We start from the raw sequence: 20,516 nt of genomic DNA on the forward strand, positions 1-20,516 counted from the left end.
AAGCCACCTCCCATTAAACACTTGCTGAATGCACCGGTGGAATAATAAATTTGTAGTTGATGTGCAACGGGAAATGTTGAGAAATAGCAGTAGACATTTTATAGACAGAGTTATATGCTTATTTGTTTCTTAAACTTTCAGAATGCATGGAGTTTTATGACTAAGCTCAAGATTCACATTTGTCTTCTTCTAAATAGTGGTTCTTACCCAGGCCTCACTTAAAATCACCCAGGGGCTTCTGGGTGGCGCAGACAGTTAAGTGTTCAACTCTCGGTTTCAGCTCAGGTCATGATCTTATGGTTCGTTGGTTCGAGCCCGGAGTTGGGCTCTGAGCTGGCAGTGCAGTCAGATTCTCTCTCTCTCTCTCTTCTTCTCTGCCTGCCTCTCCCTCACTCACCCATTCTCTTTCTCTCTCAAAATAAATAAACTTAAAAAATAAAAAAATAATAAAAAATAAAATCACCCTGGTAGTTCTGAAAAACAGCAATGACCAAACAGCATCCCAACGTAATCCAAACCTGGAGATGGGACCCAGGCATCAGTATTTACAAAAACATCTTCTCGGGGCGCCTGGGTGGCTCAGTCGGTTAGGTGCCCAACTTCGGCTCGGGTCATGATCTCACGGTTTGTGGGTTTGAGCCCCATGTTGGGCTCTGTGCTGACAGCCTGGACCATGGAGCCTGCTTCGGTTTCTGTGTCTTCCTCTCTCTCTGACCCTCCCCCACTCATGCTCTGTCTCTCTCTCTCTCTCTCTCTCAAAAATAAATATTAAAAACATTAAAAAAAAACATCTTCTCAAAAGCTCAGAGGATTGAGAACTACTGTTCTAAATTAACGGTACAAGGGACAACCAATGTTTTACACCATGACTCTGCCACTTTACTATACCCAAACTCTCCCAGTTTTTGAATGGATTCTGTTTGTAAGAAATTATTAGTTGATATTAGTCCTTGGTTGATCAAAAAAAAATTAAAGGCTTTTGAAATGCAATATTAGTTATATCACAATCTTCTTCCGGAAATATTGCTAACAACCTTATGTAATTATCTTTTATAGAATTAACCAACAGCTATGACTTCCTCCTCAGTGTTTGGGTAATGCAGGCCTTTATAGCGACTACTTGTTTCCTGTATATTTAGAACTCAAATGGATACTAAATATAAATCTGGTGTTTCATGAAGTCTTAAGAGTGTGCTTTACAGTTAGAAGGTTCCAAAGAGGGAATTCAAACAACTGTAGTCAAAATAACATTAGGAAGTAGGCATAACTAGCCTCAGTGGTTTCATTAGTAAGGCAGGAATGAACACTGAGCGTTACCAGTGGCACTTAATATTGCATAAAGCACGCAAACCTCCCCTTATCAGCGGGCACCATAAAATGACATGAAGGCTATGTATCACTGTAACCAATTAATTCCAAATTACACACCTAATTCCCAAATCTTCAAGTCACATTGCTAATGAAAGCATTTTAAATACAGAAAACACAGGTTATTTTGGTGTTTGTACTGGTTTATACTGTACTCCAAATAAGCATTTGATTCTCTTTAACAGTGAAATAAAGCAGTACCAAATGTAGTTACTAAAATGCACTGGAAATTTGGCAAGGAATCTATGCCTGTAAAACTATGGTAGCTATTCATTTTGAAGTCTAAAGCATATACGTTTGGTAATTCAGAAATGTGAATCTAGTTTGACCTCTGAACAGCCTCTGTGTCCTCACATCTAGTCAAGAGCATGGTAATGCTTTTATGAAAAAAAAAATAAGAAAACTGTTTAAAAAAAGTTAGTACTATTCTTCATAGTAAAAATTGTAAAAGTGATCCCTTTTCCTTTTTCAAAATGCCTTTTACTGAACACAAAAATATTGTCAAAAACTCAAAGCCATGCATTACATAAATAAGCTTGGTATAACATTTCTTAGTTTTCGAATATAATGCAAGTTGTTCTAGCTTGTCAGTATTTATTTTACATCTATCTCTGATTTTGTTTTTTGTTCTCTTTTTTAACTACAAAGAAGAAATTAAAAGATGTGCTTTAATTCACATTCTCCAAAATACCTATCTGCACTAATTAGCTGGATAACTCCTAAAATCCATTTAAAATCCATTTATAGACTCTGTCATACACCTCACATTCTTAAATTAAAACTATACAAATTACTATGGTTCCTGAAAGTAAAGATTAAAAATTAAAACAGCTTAAAAAGTGAGAAGCAAACTGGAGGTTGATAACGTGAAATTAGATATCCACATTACAGTTGAAAACTATTATTGTAACTGGAAAAATAGATTTTCACAAACAGGAATAAGACAATGTTTGTCAAAAGAAGATCTACCAAATGGTTGATAAAGTACATTTTTTTTCTCTTCCAGGTTAACAATACAAAACTATACCACAGACCGATAATTAATTCACTTCTTTTTAAAAACAGTACTAACATGTCATATAAACATAGTTTATGAACATTTCATTCTAGGATTACTGAAACCTTTCCCCCAAGATGCCATGCAAAATTAGCTTTCCATAGTTGAGTCATTTTCTTTTTCTTATCTAACTGCTGAGATCATGTATGTGACATTTTGGCTTAGTAGGTAAAAGAGTGGACTCTGGAGGCTGACTATATGGGGGAGGTTCTAGCTCTGCCATTAACAAAGTGGTAACTTGAGGCAAGCTGCTTAGTTTTTCGTTTTTTTTTTTTTTTTTTTTTGCCTTAGTTTCTTCATCTATAAAACGAGGATAGTAACAGCGCCTATCTCATAAATGAGTTAATGTATCTAAAGCCTCAAGCCCTTAGCACAGTGCCCAAATATACAATAAACTCTGAAAACATGTTAGCCGTGATCGTTACTCCCTACAAACAGTTGTCATTAATATTACTTTCAAACTAATAATACAGCTTTTTACACATATCATAAAAGTTATTAGAATTATTAGTGATACCTTTAGTAGTGATGTGGCTAAAAGTGGAATTCCTAAGTCATAGTTGAAAGTATCAATTATATTTATAGAAGATCAGTCTTACTTCCAACCACCAAGCCAGCAGGAATTGAAAACCAACTGGTCAACATATGTTGATGCAGATGGAAAAAGGATACAACTGTCTTTAAATTCCCTAAAGAAAGCAGAGTGGAGAGCCTTCTGGTCACTGCAGTCCAACCTATCATTACCCGTGCAGTGAAACTCTTTGATGGGTTTCTTAGTCTATGAATAATACATATTTTGGGGACAACTTCACAAAAATAATCTGTCTTTGCTCCAAAAAGACCTATGACTAAGCAAATGCAAAGAAAGCATTACCTCCCAACCACAAAGGAGGGTCGCACCCATGTCAGAAATTGAGGCAACTGGTAAAATTAAGAAAAAAAAAATTTTGTTGAGATAAATTGGCCCCATAGTTCATGTCCTAGAGAACTAGGGAAATTTTAAGTTTCAAAACCATTTTTTCTCTTAATTTTTAAAAATAAAATTAGGGAAAAAATCAGGTTCTTTTGTTGTTTTTTTTTTTTGTTTTTCTTTTTTAAGATTTTATTTTTAAGTAATCTCTACACCCAAGGTGGGGCTAGAACCCACAACCCTGAGAACAAGAGTCACATGCTCTATTGACTGAGCAGCCAGGCGCCCCCAGATTTCTTTGTAAGTCATCATTAAGTAAAAGAGCCTACCTTTTTAGAAGATCTGGTATTTTAAAGTATTTCACAAGGCAAACATTATTTCCAAATAGTCTTTAAGTTCTGTGACTCTCACTAAGAGGAGCAAGTTTTTTTCATTCCTAATGAAATTCAGGATTATATTTACACTTTGAGCGATAAACAGAGGATTTTAAAGATTAGTCATTCAGGATGAGTAGAATTAAGTTTGTCCATGGAGTTTTGTTTCAAAAAAATCTTACATACAATCAAATTGTAGCAAAAGAAAAGATTCTGGTCGTTTTCTAATCACTGTGACTTTTTTCCTAATACCAGTAGATAGTTATCAGCAAGGCCAAGTCTACCATTTTGTAATACGCAACAGCAGTTCTTCCCCAGCCCCACTGCTGATGGCTCTGGGAAGAGAAGAGGCTCTGACATCCCATGGGAATTGACCAAACATTCTTTTAGTTCACCACCTGTGATTCTTGGGGTCAAGTAGCATTTTTATCCCAAGGGCAAATATTCAGAATTACCAAAACAAAACCATTCAAGTACCTAGACTAGGTAAAAAGTAAAGTTATCTGACACATAAAGTCATGGATAAATTAAAATGTTGGCAGGAACTGCAGAACTGTCCTTTATCACTCATCTTAAATATGTGTGCCCTGTTCACATTTCAAACACATTACAAAATCAACTTATGATACATATGTATACATCGCTATATTTGAAATATAATGAACAAAGATTCTTCTTTCTTTAGGTTTATGAAAATTTTCTATAACAATCATTTAATACAACTCTAGAAAGACAATTTATTTAGCAATTAATCAAGAGGATGTGACAAGAGAGCCAATGAGTTCCAAGTAAATTATTTTCTTGCTAAATGTGTAAAGTGTTTGCAAAAAAGTCTCTTAATTTATATTGCTTGAGTTGTCCATGTGACAATGTATCAGTTTCATACTCAGAAGATTTTCTGACAGAAAGTATGTCTTAAAATGTATTTCATAAATTTTCTTTATGCATGCAGAAATCTAAGAACTAGTTTTCCTATATAAATACATATGATTAATGCTTAATTTGTATAAGTGATCATTCATTAATATAGTTTTCTGTATTTTGATCTGTAGCTCAAGTTAATTATAACTTTGATTAAAAAATGTTTAATTCTCCTGAACTTTGAGTTGCTTTTCATATCAAAAATTATTTAAAAAATCTAAAACTATCATTTAAGTTCATTTTTAAAATATTATTCTGGGAGATATTTAAATACCATGATCTGTATACAAAAAGTAAATGTGTCCATTATGTACCTGCATGTACATATATATGCAATATGTACTTACTACACATATATACCTAAAATTTCAAATTCTGCTAACTTACTAAGCTCTTTATATCAGGAATGAATGCAGGTTTCCATTGCTCAGAATTTTTTTTATTTGCATAAAAGCAGAGAGATGGCTTTCTATGAAGACAATAAAAAAATGAATTTTTATTTAGAATCATTAATAGGAATAGAGACACCTTAATAAATAAAAATTAAGTTTGGAAATATTTACCTACCATGCTTTTAGAATGATGTGAACATCTACGAAACAAAAATGTCACATTATGTTGAGATACTACAGTTTAATGTGTCTCTGTACAGAATAAGAATTATTTGATAGTTTAACTCCTTTGGTATAATTTAATGATTTCAAAGACTTATGAAAATGAGGATTATCTATCGAGTCAAATAATTGGTATTTATGACCATACCCTAAATAATGTATCACAATATTTTTAAAATAAAGCTTGATTAGAGTAGGGAAGTAGGTTTGCTTTTAGTATAAGGTACGTATGTAATAATTTATGAAATAAATTTGGTAATTGGAAATTTGATTTTTTGTAAAAATATTTGTTTTATTTTACACATTCCAAAAAATCTACTCTTTAATTTAAATACAATACATTCAGTTCATCATTAAAGATGTTTCTGAACTTTAGAAATTTTATTTTTAAGAAAAAGTAAATACGTGATCAAAATATGTTTGGAAGAAAGCTTTTAAGGTCTATGAGTATTATAAAAGTTTCTTAGAAATCTCTTAAAGGCTGAGTACAATAAAACTAGGGCAATGCATATATTCTCAGTTACTCTTAAAAAAAACCTGTAAAAGTGACTATAGTGGCATGTTCTGACACATTCTTTTCATAAACCGAACCCTGTTAGTGACAGCAGAACAGATTGTGTGCATCTGCTGGGAATGAGCCAGATGACAGTGGAAAAACGCACATGGATACCTTGGCACAGCAAATAAAAAACGGAGAAAAAAAGACCTGGAAGAGAAAGTGCTCAACTTTAATTGAAACATTCTTTCCAACATGATGAACTTCATCCAACCACCTCTTGTAGCTTGTCAATTTTACATAGAAGAATGTGTTTTGAAAGGGTCTTTTGTATGTTAGAGCTGTTTTGTCCTTTTTTAGCACTAAATATTGACTCAGGTTTTAGATTATTTCTTCAAATTATGGCAAATGTAATAAGCATTAGGGTAGAAAAAGAGGCCAAACCACTCTACCACAGTCTGGTACAAGAATGTTAAACTTCTAAAAACACTTTCAGGTTGAAGTCAAATTTTAAATATCTAGGTTAAGTTTTGAATTATGTGGGAATTACACTGCCAAGTGCTAGAGATGCCACAATTCAAATTTCTGCAAATGTGACTACTGTAAATGCTGCTGATACTCACTAGTGCTATAATATTTTATTTTATGCTGACCAACCACGGTATTGTTTAAACAGTCGGTTCAATGACACTAGAAGTCTATCCATAAAAACAAATGTGCTTCTATAAATCATATCAGGAAGTTCTCTTGGATGCTCTGATTACAATGAAAATTTATTCTATACAGTATACAATGCACATTTTAAACTGGAGACGAAGTTAATAGATTAGTAGTCTGACTGAAGCAGCTGCAGTCAAAAAAAAAAAATCTGGTGATTAACAGCCATTTTCCAGTAATCATAACCCTGGAAAGGGCTACTAAGCAGGGGGAGGGGGTTGCAGATGGGAATAATTCTCTAAGCCCATGTGCCTTAGAGGGCTCCATCATCTTCATGCAGACTTATTATTATTATTATTATTTTTAAATTAAAGCTTTTAGAGGCATCCTTGATTGCAGTGTTGGGAGCTGTCCATGCTGTTTTACCATAGGGAAGTCCACTCTGTAAGTATTCCTTGCACTGAGCCCTCTTTAGCCCTACATTATAACAGGGCTAGAAAAGAAAGCTGAAATGCAAGGTGCACACTAGAGGGGCATTATTCAAGAGCGTGAAAATAATTCCAAGTGGTTGCAACTCCACAGGCTCCCTAAGTGGGCAGGCCTCATCGACATTACCTGTCATCCAAAATATGAATTTCTTTGAGAAATTAAGTGAATACAAAAGCTAAACAAAAAGGTGGTAGACAGACTCTGAGACCAGAAACATTTCCATTTTCATCCACATCCAACCGAAATCTGTTTACTTGTGTTATCAAAAGGTGTAATCCTCAGGTAAAATTCTGCATTTCTCTACTACTTTATATTTCTTCTCACATGTAGAAAATTACCCAAATTACGAAAAGTTCATTTGTTCATTATCTCAAAGTTGACAAACTGTAATTAAAATAAATGATCCCTTAAATCTGGAACAAAAAAGCATGGTAGGAATATCATTTACTTAAAATTTTTTAACTATTCAGATAAAGAATGCATTTTGTTTTTACAAATAAAGACAATTCATTAATTTATTCAACAAATGTCTACAGAACACCTATCATAGGCAAGAGTCACTGTGAAGGAATAGAAAGATGAGTAAAATGACCCTCATAAATTAATTCTATCTCCACATGCAATCAAAAATGGTTAATAAAAAAGTAAAGAATACTAATGTATCCTCCAAAAGTGGATAATACTAATAATGCTAAGAAAAAAAAAAGTTTAGAATTCTTGGTAAGAGCATCTTTTCAATTAAAACCACCTAACAAACACTTCCTCCAAACTGAACTTCTATCAAAACTAAGCCATGATCTATCTGGAATTCAGAACTTTCAATAAGTGACTTAAAACTCACAGATGAATTATTTTGTTTCTTTGGTCCCATTTCTGGTTCTAAAAATAATATGGTATTTATTGAACATAAATATCTGTGATCTGTGAAGGGTTCTGAATTTCTTGGAGAAAAAGTATATTGTTCTTAGCAGTCATTATTAGCATTGACCTAACAAAGCACTGGAATGTGCTTTGCCCTGAAAGTGACCCAATTATAGTGGTATGAAAGTATTCTTGAAAAAAAAAAGTTCAAAATAATGATCCCATTAAGCATTTCTAAGTGCTCATCATTGGGAGGAAAATAAAATGATTAAAATATAGTGTAGCGCTATGATAATTCACGAATTACTGATCGCTAACATTGTGCTTTTATATGTAACATCCTGTTTAATTCTTACAACTCTAAGAAGTGGGTGGTATTATTATCCCCATTTTACAGACGCTGCAAATGAGGATTTTTGGTGGTTAAATAACCTGCCTAAAGCCACTAACAAGTAAATGGGAGGCTGGATTTTTAACTCAGTTTGGTTTTTTCTCTTAACCATTACTCTCTATTGCTTAAGGACCCGTTTACCTAAGAGCTCAGATGTGTAAAATTAAACAAATGATATGAATATGGTACTGGGTCTTCAAACTTTTTAGGCTTGCAAATCAAGAGAATCGATATTCTCTTTCTCCTGCGTTCATCCTCACTCTCCCATGCTTTTTGTCTCTCACTCTCTCTGCTCTCCTCCATCTACCCTTCCCTTTACACACACACTCACATCTTAGGGTTTTGGCTCAACACATCACAAATATGAGGAAAGCCATAATTTGGTTCAACTAGTTCGATAACCGTACCACATCCTGAGACTTCACAATGCTGTGCGTTTTTGTTGTGGATACACCATCCATTGGCTCTAAGTCTGTCGGTGACTCCTTACAAAGATACCATTCTGTGGCCTTCACTGTTTCAAGATCAGTGTCTAGAGCTCTTTCATGACACGGCATTGGGCTTGATGAACCACATCAATCTCTCAAGTGTAAGAAGACATTCTACGATCTCACATGTATAGTCAAATTCAGTTGAAAGTATACTTTATTACAATACCAAATGTTTTGAAGTAAGAAGGGAACTCAGGAGAGGATTCAAAAAAAAAATGAAGGAAAAAAGGGTGAAGTCAAGAATTCTTTAAGTTTTTCAGCTATGAAATGAGAGAAGGAAAAAAAAGAATCACATAGAGCTCACACTAACTCAAGAAAGATTGAACAGTCCTAAAGGGGACACTGACCATTCATTTCAACCAAAGGGCTGTAGGAAAATAAACAATGGGACTGAGTACCTTGCCCAGCCCTTTGCAAATATATTAATGTCATAGATTTCTTTTTGGTTTATGTAAGGGGAGAAAAACTCAAATGTGAAAGAAAAGAAAAAGATAGTCAAAATTTTTTTTCCTTTACCTATAACCTATACAAGACCCTGAGTAGTCTTTTGATAAATACTAGAAATGATTAAATGGACACACTTAAAAAAAAAATAGCCAGGTTGTTAGTCTTCACTTAGACTATCCTGATGGAATTAGGACTGGATTTATAACTTTTTAACATTTTAGCTGTTACAGAAGAAGGGTGAAAAGACCTACTTTCTGAACCATCGAACCTTTACTTAAAGGCCACCCAAAACTTAATGAGGTTCTTCAAATGTGAATAGAAATCAGATATCTTAACAAAGTACTTGGTAATTTATTGGTTGGCAGTTTAAAATTTTAAAAATTTTTGATCAGAAAATTACCTCCAAGAGATTCACGTTTTAATCAGGCATAGTTTTATTATTTAAAGAGCAAAATAATTCATTTTCTATTTAAAAAATTTTATTCAGTACACATATTAAACAACTGAAACTTTACAATGTGTCTAACAATATTTATCAAGTGGTGATGATTCAAATTATCCTATGGTCCGGGATAATTCTAAGGAGATAAAGAAGTCTCATACCATGTCCTAAATTGGACTGAAAGTGGATTTTTAAATAGAATGCCTAATTCTGTAAGAAATAAATGTCAGAAAATTACTGACTCCTATGTATATTACTATATGCAAAAAAAAGTTTAACATCTTTTCCCCTTGCCAAGGGGCCTTGAAAGTGTGCCAGGTACAGGACCTTTGCTCATAACACCTTTGGCAAGAATAGGTCATTGTCATCATGGTCTTATGAGCTACTTTTTACATTTTAAGATAATTTCTTGCTACTTTTTAAGGAAACACTTGCAGCCACAGAAAGATAGTTTCTAGGTATTTAAAGATAATTAAAATGATCTCTTATCTATTTTACTTTAAACAGAAATAAAATTAAACTACATTTAACTGTTGGTCTGACTTGGTAAATGTTATATAGTCAATTAATAATTCGTTAAGTGGCTTAATGACCAAACTAACATTTATGCACTATTTGTATACTGTTAAATTAATAATTTAGTTTAAAAATAAAGTTGGAAAAATTTTTTCTTACATGGTTACATTTTCTACTGAAGACTCCCACTTAATACATTTCTACAAGAGGAGGCTAGTTTTAGGGATGTGTTCTGGCAATAATTTGTCTACTTTACACAAATGAGAATTAGGCTACTAACTGAAAGGAGCCATGGCTGTTAGAAATGATTTTTTAATAAGATTTTTTAAAATCACATTGGTATTGGTTGAAAATGTAGCCAGGATTAAAGACTGGTTTTAACGACTGTTTATTTTTACAAGGAGAAGTAGGAGTTTTCAGACTGAAGTTTCAAATGCAGAGAATATTCATGCAGATATTTGGGGGTTGATTTATGTTGTATGGTAATAAGCACATTACTTACACTGTACTTTTCAAATGAAGGACATAAACCAAATCTGAAAACTAAAGCCCGTATTTTCTCTCTTTGTACTTTGTATTTTGACCTAGTAATCATTAAAAGCGTGAATGTTTATCAATAAAAATTACTGTAGTGCCATGTATTGTGGCAGAACATTGCTATTTCCCGAGATAAGTACAAAAAAACCACTCAACATTAATTTGCATCACAAAATGACCTAACATATCTGGAATATAATGCACAGGCCTTACTGAAAAGAAACCATTATATTTTTCTCTGCAAAACAAAAAAATACTGATATCTGACTGGGCCTGCATGTGCTGCAAGAGGGGATTGGGGAAGAGGTCTCATTTTCTATCTTACACCTATTGTTTTGTGCATTCTAAACTGTTATATGGGAAGAAAAAGGAAACATACTGAATCCACTTTGCAGTTAATGTCTTAGTGATTTAAGAGGCAGAATTTTCAAGTTAAAGAGGGGAAACATTATGCTTTTCCTTTCCCAAAGCGATTGCCCAGGAAGAAGGCCCTCTGCTCCTTAGCCTACGCAAGGGGAAAAAAGGACATTACTTCGGGCTGAAATCACTCCGAGACAGAAGAGGGGAAGTTTATGATGTGGCACTGTGCACTGTATCTGGTCTGTAGCCAGGAAGTTTTCATTTTGTATCTCTGCTGCCAGTACCTGCCTGCATATTCAGAAATAAAAATACACCAGGGCTCTGCCTCAGAAACTGGGGATGTTACAAAGAATTAAAAGAGTTTATTTTTCTTTCCTTATCCTGAGTGTAATTACTGTTTTTAAAAAGAAAGAGCTGAAACTATAGTAACTGGAGGTTTTTTTTTTTTTTCCTTTTTAAACTCCTCAAACTACCTTCCCACAAAGCCATTTAAGTTAAATGGTACATTTACAGACTCACCTACATGAAGGATATAACCTAAAACATCTGCTTAGACATACATTCTGTTCAGATATAAAGAATGTGGCAAAATAATTGAAAAATATAGGGCCATTATTTTCTTAAAATTTGTGTTCTTCTCCCTGTGTGTGTGTATGTGTGTGTGTGTGTGAGTGTGTGTTCATTCATTAAAGAGATTTTTTACTGCAATTAGGTAGTCGGTCCTATAAAGGCTTCCTTGTGTGACCATGATTTCTAAAAATAAAATGCTCTGGTGAATATTTCTGCTAAATAATCACATCTTCAAAATTACTTTAAAGAAATCCCAATGCTTCATGTTACATTAAGCAATAATACCAGCCTTCCATAATAAACCTTGGTTGCACACCTTATGCATGGTCAACAATTAATTAGGAGGCTAAAAAGTCATGTTTACTCCATTAAATAGTAGACTAATTTTCCTGTTTGTCCCTACTTATTTACATTAGTAAGTCGACTTTCTAATTTTGCAGATAAATAAGCATATCTAAGCCCAAGCTGCCTATCTTTGGGGTTCGGAGAAAGATGCATTCTCTTGCTATCATTGTTAACTTGCTAAAAGAATCACAGATGTGTGGGAAAAAAAAGAGAGGTAGTTGTTAGCTGTTTTAAAAACCACTTCTTAGTGATAGAATGAGACCATATCCATCGCCTTTTAAATCCGGTATGCTAGAGATCCATAGTATCTGAGAACAATTTTTATGAATTCTTCATGTACATCTTATCTATGACAACAAGATACAAGAGGAAAACCAGACTACGCTCAGGATGTTTTTTGGAAAAAGCAGGTTCTCACCAGGGACTGCCTCCGAGATCAGTTTCTACAGCTTCTCTAAAAACAAGTTTAAGGTACTTCATTTAAATCATTACGAGAAGATTTGCACTGTCATTCTACATGAATCGCAACCACTTGCAGGATGAACAACATTGCTCCATTCATTTAAAATTTACCGCATTAAGAATTAATAAAGTTTCTATAACGTCTGCATTATTAAAGAGTAATGATTCCTGCAAAAATCTGCCTGTAATAGGTTTACTGTTTTTATTGCTTGTAATATCACCAATTTTCTTTATAATGCCCTCAAAAGATTCTCTTCATGTGTACTTTGAATTTTGTTTACATTGGCTATATTGTAAAAATAAATACAGAGATTTAACTTCAGTAATATAATGACAATGTGACATCGTACAAAAAAATGCATTATGGTGATGACAAATGAATGTTATTGATATTATCATCTGAAACCAAAACACAAATTTATATAAAGGGTATATAATTTCCATGCTTAATAGTAACATGACTTCCCTTTTTGCAGTTAATGTTAAAATAATATCAAAGAAATAAGAGATAAGAGATATTATCTCTTATTTTTACAACAGTATTCTTTGTTGTAGAATTTTAATTATTTTTCTTACACAGACAAAAACAACTAACATAAGAACTCTGATGTTAACTACTTGTTCTTGAGAGGGGTAGGTACTTCTAGCTCCCGTTATTTCTTTATGCCTCAATATATCTGTGCAATAGGTACTACTGAATTCTTGTTTTGAGCAAAATTGATTCTAGTGCACTTTACAGAAGTTATTTAGTGTTAAAATTACAAAACTTTCATAGCCTTTTTTCAGCATTCAGTGTGAGAAAGGTTTATCAATAAGAACTGCTTTAAAAAAATCTGACAGTTTCTTTGCTCAGTAACTATAGCAAACCATTAGAAATTATTTTCTTTCTCATGCTGTTATTCACTTACACACTGCATATTTGCTTCAATTCTCCAAGGGAAGAAGTCTGGCTCTTGTGGGAAAAGTCCACCCCTTTCTACATGTTTGCTTCCTTAAACGAAAGGAACACACCCCCTTACATTCTTTGAAATGTGTCCAACATGCACAGAATTGTAATAGCACTGTATTATTGACCAAATTAGAAAATCTTAAATGAGAGTCAAATATTGTTAAAATGCTATGTGTTTTGAATCACGAGAACTAATGACACATACATAGGTAACAGGAATGAACTATGTTCACTCTAGTATCTACATCTGGATGCTCAAAACACTTGTAAGTGTCAGGGGAAGAAATCTGCCAATGTTTTGGGCACATGTATGTTGTATGACAACTCAGGAGGAGGCCCATAAATGTTACAGGTTTTTGAGTGTATCCTTTGTATTTTAGACCCATTTGGGGAATGCCCCCTCCCTTTCATAAATATTTTAAAGAAAAAATATTCAGAAACTAATGTATTCATCTTAGTGAGTACAATCAGAAAGCTGTTTGAAATCTCAGGAGTGTAAGAGTATCAAAAGTCTATACTCATCATAATGACAGAAAACTCACACCAAAGTTGGTATCCACTAACTTCGACCTCATTAAGACAATCTGCTGATCATGAGAAGTTATGTTCTAACAAGTCTTCCTTCTATTATGTAGAATACTACACTCCCCAGGCACGTTTTTTGGTTATTTTCTAACAAAGTGATATACTCCGTATTTGTGGAAAATCTGTGCATTTATCTTTACTTTTATTTTTTCTAAACGCTCTTTTTCTTTATTCCCTTGCACATAGAAATTTGCACGTATAAAGACACAAGTAGGCAAAATTTTATATCTTTTCAAGTATTTCATGTTTAAATAAAATGGTCAGTCCCTTTGCAATCTGTTCACCAGGCATTCCCCGATAAACTCAGCTATCCAGTTTCCAGGCCTAGAAAATGGAAGCTTTGCTATTCTGCCTATGTTTTTCACTTGGAATAAGAGTGAATATAAACAGTGAATATATAAACTGGAACTGAAGATAATAAACTTATTAAAACTTAGTAAGATATTGTTATGGTCAAAGAAAAGCTGCAAGTGTGTGCCACAAATCCACTCAGATGAAACATCTCATTCAATAGAACTTCCTATCTTATAATAATGCACAGAAAATTAAACACATAAATATTAATTTTATGTATCACAGAAAATGTAGGCAATGAAAATGCAATGTTTACATTTATGGGTGACTCATTAGTGTTTTATTGTGTGAAACACTAGGAGGCATCAGTTGGGTAAAAAAGGACTTCAATTTTTAAAGAAGCAAGAAATTACTGTAGAGTGGATGTGTAAGAAGTTGGGGTTTTCAAAATGTTATTATGTAAACCAAAACTTTATTCTCTGAAATAAACTCTCAAAACATCATATTTTGTTGTAAAGAATAATCTCTATATAACATTCATGAAATACATGTAATTTGACCAATAAACACCTATCAAGATATATTTCAAATGTATTGATTCATAACTATGTAATTACACATTTTTATGAGGAATATATTTGGTAACAGAATAACATAGTGGCTATTGACTACTATGCATTTTCTGCTCAGTTATTCAATACCATGAGTGTATGTTTTATTTCTGGCAAATTCTGTTTTGTGCTCTCTACAACGCCTCTGAAAATGTCTACTGCAATTAAGTCTTATGATAACTGCTTCACATAAGCAGCCACAACTTGATGTCTGTTCATAAAGAAGTGACGGAACTTAAAATTTAAGCAATGAAGGTATATAAGTGAAGGATGTTTTCTCTTATTTCACCACTGGAAGCCTGTCATTTGAAAACTGAGTTTTCTATTGTTTGAATCGTTGTTCATAATGGTGAAGCAACAGGGTTGTGGTATACTTATCTAGCAATCATTGGAAATTGGAGTGTCTTGCTATTCCTCAACAATCAGCTTTTATCTTTGACCTATCAAAATAACATGTGAACTGCGTAATCCGCCTTTTGTAAGGTGCACAGATTCTGTTGTTGCTCCTGGTTTTGTGAATCGCCTCTGTAATCTGGTTTGATTTCCTAAAGATGACAGATCTCGGTGAACAGTCAGGCTTTACTGAGTGCAGGGCAGTCCACGCGCCCATGAGATTAAGGTACAGTGCTGAGGTCGGGGATCTTAATCACCTATCCTTCCACAGGCAGCACACAGAGTGAACATCAGTGATTAAATATTTTCATTGTGCCCAGGCAATCGCTATAGTCATAAAATGAATATGTGCATTTTTATAAATTTTAGATATTAATCTGCCTGGTGTGTTCTCTGAGGATGTGCTTTTGAAACAAGTAGAACTTTAGCAATAATCTCTTTAAAGTCCACTCTGTAACCCCTAATTACACATGAAATTCTCCCATGTTGTCCCTGAAGCCAGGGTTCTCTGTTTAATAACTATTTTTTTTTGTTATTATGTAGCACAAGTGTTTCTGCACAGATATTTCCCTATTTTTGTCACTTTCTGAGATTTCATAGACTCAAAATATACCGCACGTAGTGTTGGGAAATAAAACCACGAAACATACTACAATAAACAGAAGAAAGTTTTGAAATATAATGTTAACATATGCCAAGGAGTTATTTAGCTCAGCTTTTTATAATATAAATTGAATACAATAGGTCATTTATTACAAAGATATGGTTGTAGTGTTATTCAATTTATTGATTCGGTGTAAGAGTGAGGGCCAGGGAAGAAATACACAGAAATCTGAAAAATATAAAACATGATGTTTTTTCAGGATTCAACTTTGAATCATTAGACAGTCTTTTTCACTATTGGAATAAACCATTTCCACCAAATTTAAAAAACTGAGTTATATATATATATATATATATATATATATATATATATATATATATAGAAGAAAAGAGGCAAGGTACAATAGAGTCCTTGTTATTTAAATTTCATGTATTTAATGTTATGTGTTCCTGGTCTGAAAAGTTAACATTATATGTGATTGCATACTTTTAAAGTATGAACAGCTCACAAAAGGTGGAAAATTGACTTTTTATTATAAGGTATTTATTTCTTATTTAAACCAAAGAAACAAATGAATATTTATTAAAAGTTAGGTCTTTAATATTGTCTTTGATGTGACACACAGCAATCAGAATGTAAATAGCATAATTAATGAGTGAAGGAAAATACTGTCTTTAGTAAGAAGTCTGGAAAATATGTCACACATATGCCAAAGCTTTGTGAACTACAGTAGCAAATAACAATAGATTTTTATAAAGTTTAGTAAAACTTAAAGATAACTGCCAACTATTGTCTCCTTAACGTGACTGGGGAACCATATTTTAAATACTGAGTTTAAAGTGTGCTTTGATGAAAACTTTCCGAATTGAGTTTGTAGTCTGCTATACAGCCAAATGTACTTTCCTACAAATAGATTGAGATTTTTGATTTAAAGATATTTTTCCTCTTGAGATAGTATATTAGATAGGCATATTTCATTTTACCTGTCAATTTCTGAATCCCCTTGCTTTATAACTACTTCTTTTAACTTAATAATTTTATGCATACACTGGGAGACAATAATATGGTTTAATAATTGCATTATATTTAATTGAAACTGATGGAAAAACAAAAATACTGCTTGTGTCTTATTGGTATATGCTGAACATTTTCAAAGACTAGCCCCAACTGGTATTATTTTAAAAATTAAATACGATGTTTTACTTTCAAATTGGAGAAATGGAGATTGTTAATCTATTTAAAGCTAAACTTAGTATGCAATACAGAGGTTAAGCGGGGTTCACAGGTGGTCACATTTCCATGTCCTTCCAAGTCTCTAGGGATTGGAGTTATTATACCCTACATAAACATCTTTACTCTGCAACCACAATTCCACTGCAAGGTGCCAGTGAAAAAGAGGCTGGTCACTTTTTTTTGACTGGTATAATGAGGTGGCTGGAGTTCCCTTTACAGCACTTAGAAAATATATGCAGTCACTAACCATTTCACAAGACAGTGACTATTAGAGTTAGTATCAGATTCACAATAGTAAAATGCACTTTATGTCAAAGCAATTCTCTACTGAGGACCAGTTAAAGAACTGGCAGAGAGCCTGATTCTACCTATTATACTGTCAGCATTTACATATAAAGGTATTTTATACAAAAGACACACATTCCTACAATGTGAAGAAAAGAGCTTTTTCCAAAACATGGTACCCACTGGACCTAGAATAGTCCGAAATGTTTCAGATGTAAATTTTCCTTTAAGAATTAATAGCCGTATTCTGGTAAGAAGATAACATTAGTATTAAATTTAAATCCTTGCATAGTATTTAATAATACAATAAACAATGTGTTATGCCTACATATATACTGCCTTTGTGCCAAACTTTATCACTGAGTTTGGTAACTTTCATCCAAAGTCCAGACAGAAGGCAATTAAAGTGACTTAACCTTGTTTCTGTTTTAAATAGCTATGCATTTGGCTTGACCTGAACAGCAATGCATATACTTGAAACCCCAATACAAATTATGAAATGTATAGACTACCATGGCCAGGGTATTACTTTTTGTCCACACCAACTGAGAAGCCCTCTATTAAGCCAGCACTTTGGTAAGAGAAGGAGATGCACAAAGGTATACTCTGACAGACAGCCATGCTTTAGCTGAAACTAATCCCAAGAATTAGTGGCTCAGAAGCATAACCCAAAGCAAATCAGAGTCTTTGGGGGGACTCACAGGAGCATCTTTCCACAGTAAACTAGCGGCTAAATCTTAAGGTATGTACTTCAAGGTCACAGAACATTCTGTGAAATATTAAAATCCACCAGGCTCCACACGCTCCACCATATCAAACATGCTAATGACGTGAACTAACTTCATGAAACTTTAAACACACTGGTGTGACAAGAACGAGTCAGGAGTGATTTCAATAACTGATGGCAAACGGATAAGAGTATCTAAAAAGTTACTTTTAGCAACAGACAAGGAAATCACATAATCTAAAAAAGAGAATGCACAACAAGCCTCAACTTCAGCCTTCAAAGAGGAACAGACTCAGTGCCGTGGAATATACTGATGCAGATTTGAGAGACAATACCCAGGCTATTTCTATTTCCTCGAGAAATGTCAGGGGTACTTACATGAAGGAAGCCCCGATCAGATTAGTCCTTGGGATATTTTCCTTTCTTAAGAGAGAGAGAGAGAAAAAAAAAAATAACAATAATCTTTACTTCGTCCAGCCTTGAAGTGTTTCTCCACCTGATTCAAACATACAGCCACGGCGACCCACACAGAACCTTCAAAGTCAATCCAATAGCAGCCTGAAGATGTCTGGGTGTACGCGTGTGCTCAAGTGTCTGTGACTGCGAGCAGAGCGAGCAGAGAGCTGGAGACGAAGTGTGTGCGCGCGCGGGGGGAGCGCGCGCGGGGGAGGCGCGCGCGGGGTCGCGCATTCGCGCGTTCCGAGGCCGCTCGGAAGAGGAGGAGGAGGAGAAGGAGGTGGAGGAAGAGGAGGAGGAAAAGAAGGAGGAAGAGGAGGAGGAGGAGGAAGAGGAGGAGGAGGAGGAGAAAGTAGCTCTCAGCAGCCGGCCGGATTAAAAGTAACCAGACTCGTCCAGAAAACTGCGTCCAGGAAGGAAGTGACAGAAGACGAATGGGAAAAGGAGAGCCGCTCGCAGCCTTTGAAACATCGCGTAAAAAAGGCGGGGGGGGGGGGGGGGCGCAGAGGGGAGTGGTGGAAGGATATTGGGAGGGGAGACGGGGGTGGCAAGGAAAACCGAGCAGACGGGCTTGGGGTTCTAAGCAGCACGTCCTAAGAAGTGCTTCTTGCTTCTTTTTTCCCCTTTATTTTGTCCTTGCCCTTGCCTTTGCCTCGCGCTGCCTTTTCCTCTCCGTCTCTCTCTCCCTCACAATCCCAAACCGTTGACTCTCTCCTCGCGAGCTAGAGAAATCATCAGTTTCACTCTCTCAAAAGGGGGGCGGGACTAGACCTCGGAGCATTTTAATAAAACAAACATACAGCAGTTCCCTCCTCACCCCTCCAGTCTCAACTAGATTGATAAATTACTCCACTACACTACTTTAATTATGTATATGGTATGCAGAATAAATCACTGAACATCAGTACCTCAATCAAGCACTTTTAAATGATAATTGCATCTTGGTGAATCAATCTTTCCATTCCTGACATTTTGCTAATTTTAGTTTTACGGTGGGGTAATGGCACATGCCATACGCAAACCTAATGACAATTCTTTATTGCACGAAATGAAGACAACATCGCGAGCGGCGGCTCCTCGCTCTCCCCACGCTGCCGCTGAGAACGCTCGGAGAACCATCTCCGGCTGCCGCGCGCTCGCTCCCCGGGGACTCTGCGAGCCAGCCAGCAGGAAAGTCCTTCTAAAGTCGGAATCTTTCCTCTGACCAATAGGAGCGCGACCCTAATAGTTGCTCTCGTGACTTTTCCCCGGTTTGGAGACGTGTTAACCACTTCTTTCTTCCACCGGTCCGAGCGCTCCTCTGTTACTCACGCGTAGAAGCCACCGTCCAGGATGTCTGCAGCACTCGATTCCAGCGCGCTTTTCCTGCACGCCCAGAATAGGCGGTTTTCGGCCCTGAAAGGCTGGAGGACTAAAAAGCGTGCCGAAATACTTCTCATGTGTTAGTAATGTACAAAATAATAAAATAATTACCAGTATTTGAAATCTCGACTTCATCGCGGGGCCATGAACTTTCTAATCAGTTTGGAAATATTTACCGAGGCGGCAGCTTCCTCGGAGATTTCCCCCCTCCCAACGCCTACTTCTATCTCTTCCACACCTTACTGGATTTTATCCAGAGCATTAGCATGTAAACCAAACCAACTTCCCAAATGCATTAGGCTTCCCTATCCCGATAGCTGATGACTTCACTTATCCTGAAGAGTTTCAGCTGCACAGGAAGCAGAAATAGAGACTGATAAGGAAGATACTTATGTTAAGGTTGAAGCACAGTAAACACTTGACCTTACCAAAAAAAAAAAAAAAAAAAAAAAAAAGACAAAAAGGAAAAAAAAAAGGTTAATATTCAAGATTTAGGAAAGGCTACTAGGGGTTGGGCACTTCCCTTCTAGCCAATTACACCACACCCCAAAAAATCAAAATACACCAACTAGTACACAAACCATGAAAATACAAGATTGCATGACAGTAGAACTATATAGATCATATAAAATGTTTAAACCAAATTAAAATTTTTTAATGTGAAAGGAAGAAAAGAAATTGGGGAAATAACACAACATACAGAGGTAGA

At 35.0% G+C, this 20,516-nt stretch overlaps 1 protein-coding gene and 1 long non-coding RNA gene across 13 annotated transcripts in view; one reads left to right on the forward strand and one right to left on the reverse strand.

Annotated features, from left to right (window-relative positions):
- The window catches only part of MEF2C (myocyte enhancer factor 2C), a 152,678-nt gene extending 133,944 nt beyond the window's left edge, over positions 1 to 18,734 (reverse strand). For 10 of the 12 annotated variants that reach the window (XM_030324395.1, XM_030324502.1, XM_030324484.1 and 7 more), the window contains exon 1: positions 18,368 to 18,734. The gene's annotated coding sequence lies outside the window, so the exon portion shown is untranslated. The remainder of the gene's footprint in view (positions 1 to 18,367) is intronic. The other 2 variants (XM_030324428.1, XM_030324436.1) reach the window with 1 other exon arrangement.
- Positions 18,735 to 19,923, forward strand: LOC115520296. The gene is made up of 2 exons (XR_003970753.1): positions 18,735 to 18,919; positions 19,500 to 19,923. It is a non-coding gene; the product is annotated as an uncharacterized LOC115520296 (long non-coding RNA).
- Positions 19,924 to 20,516: the final 593 nt, after the last annotated feature.

The sequence above is a fragment of the Lynx canadensis genome, chromosome A1 (assembly GCF_007474595.2).
Source record: "Lynx canadensis isolate LIC74 chromosome A1, mLynCan4.pri.v2, whole genome shotgun sequence".
NCBI classification, from domain to species: Eukaryota; Metazoa; Chordata; class Mammalia; order Carnivora; family Felidae; genus Lynx; species Lynx canadensis.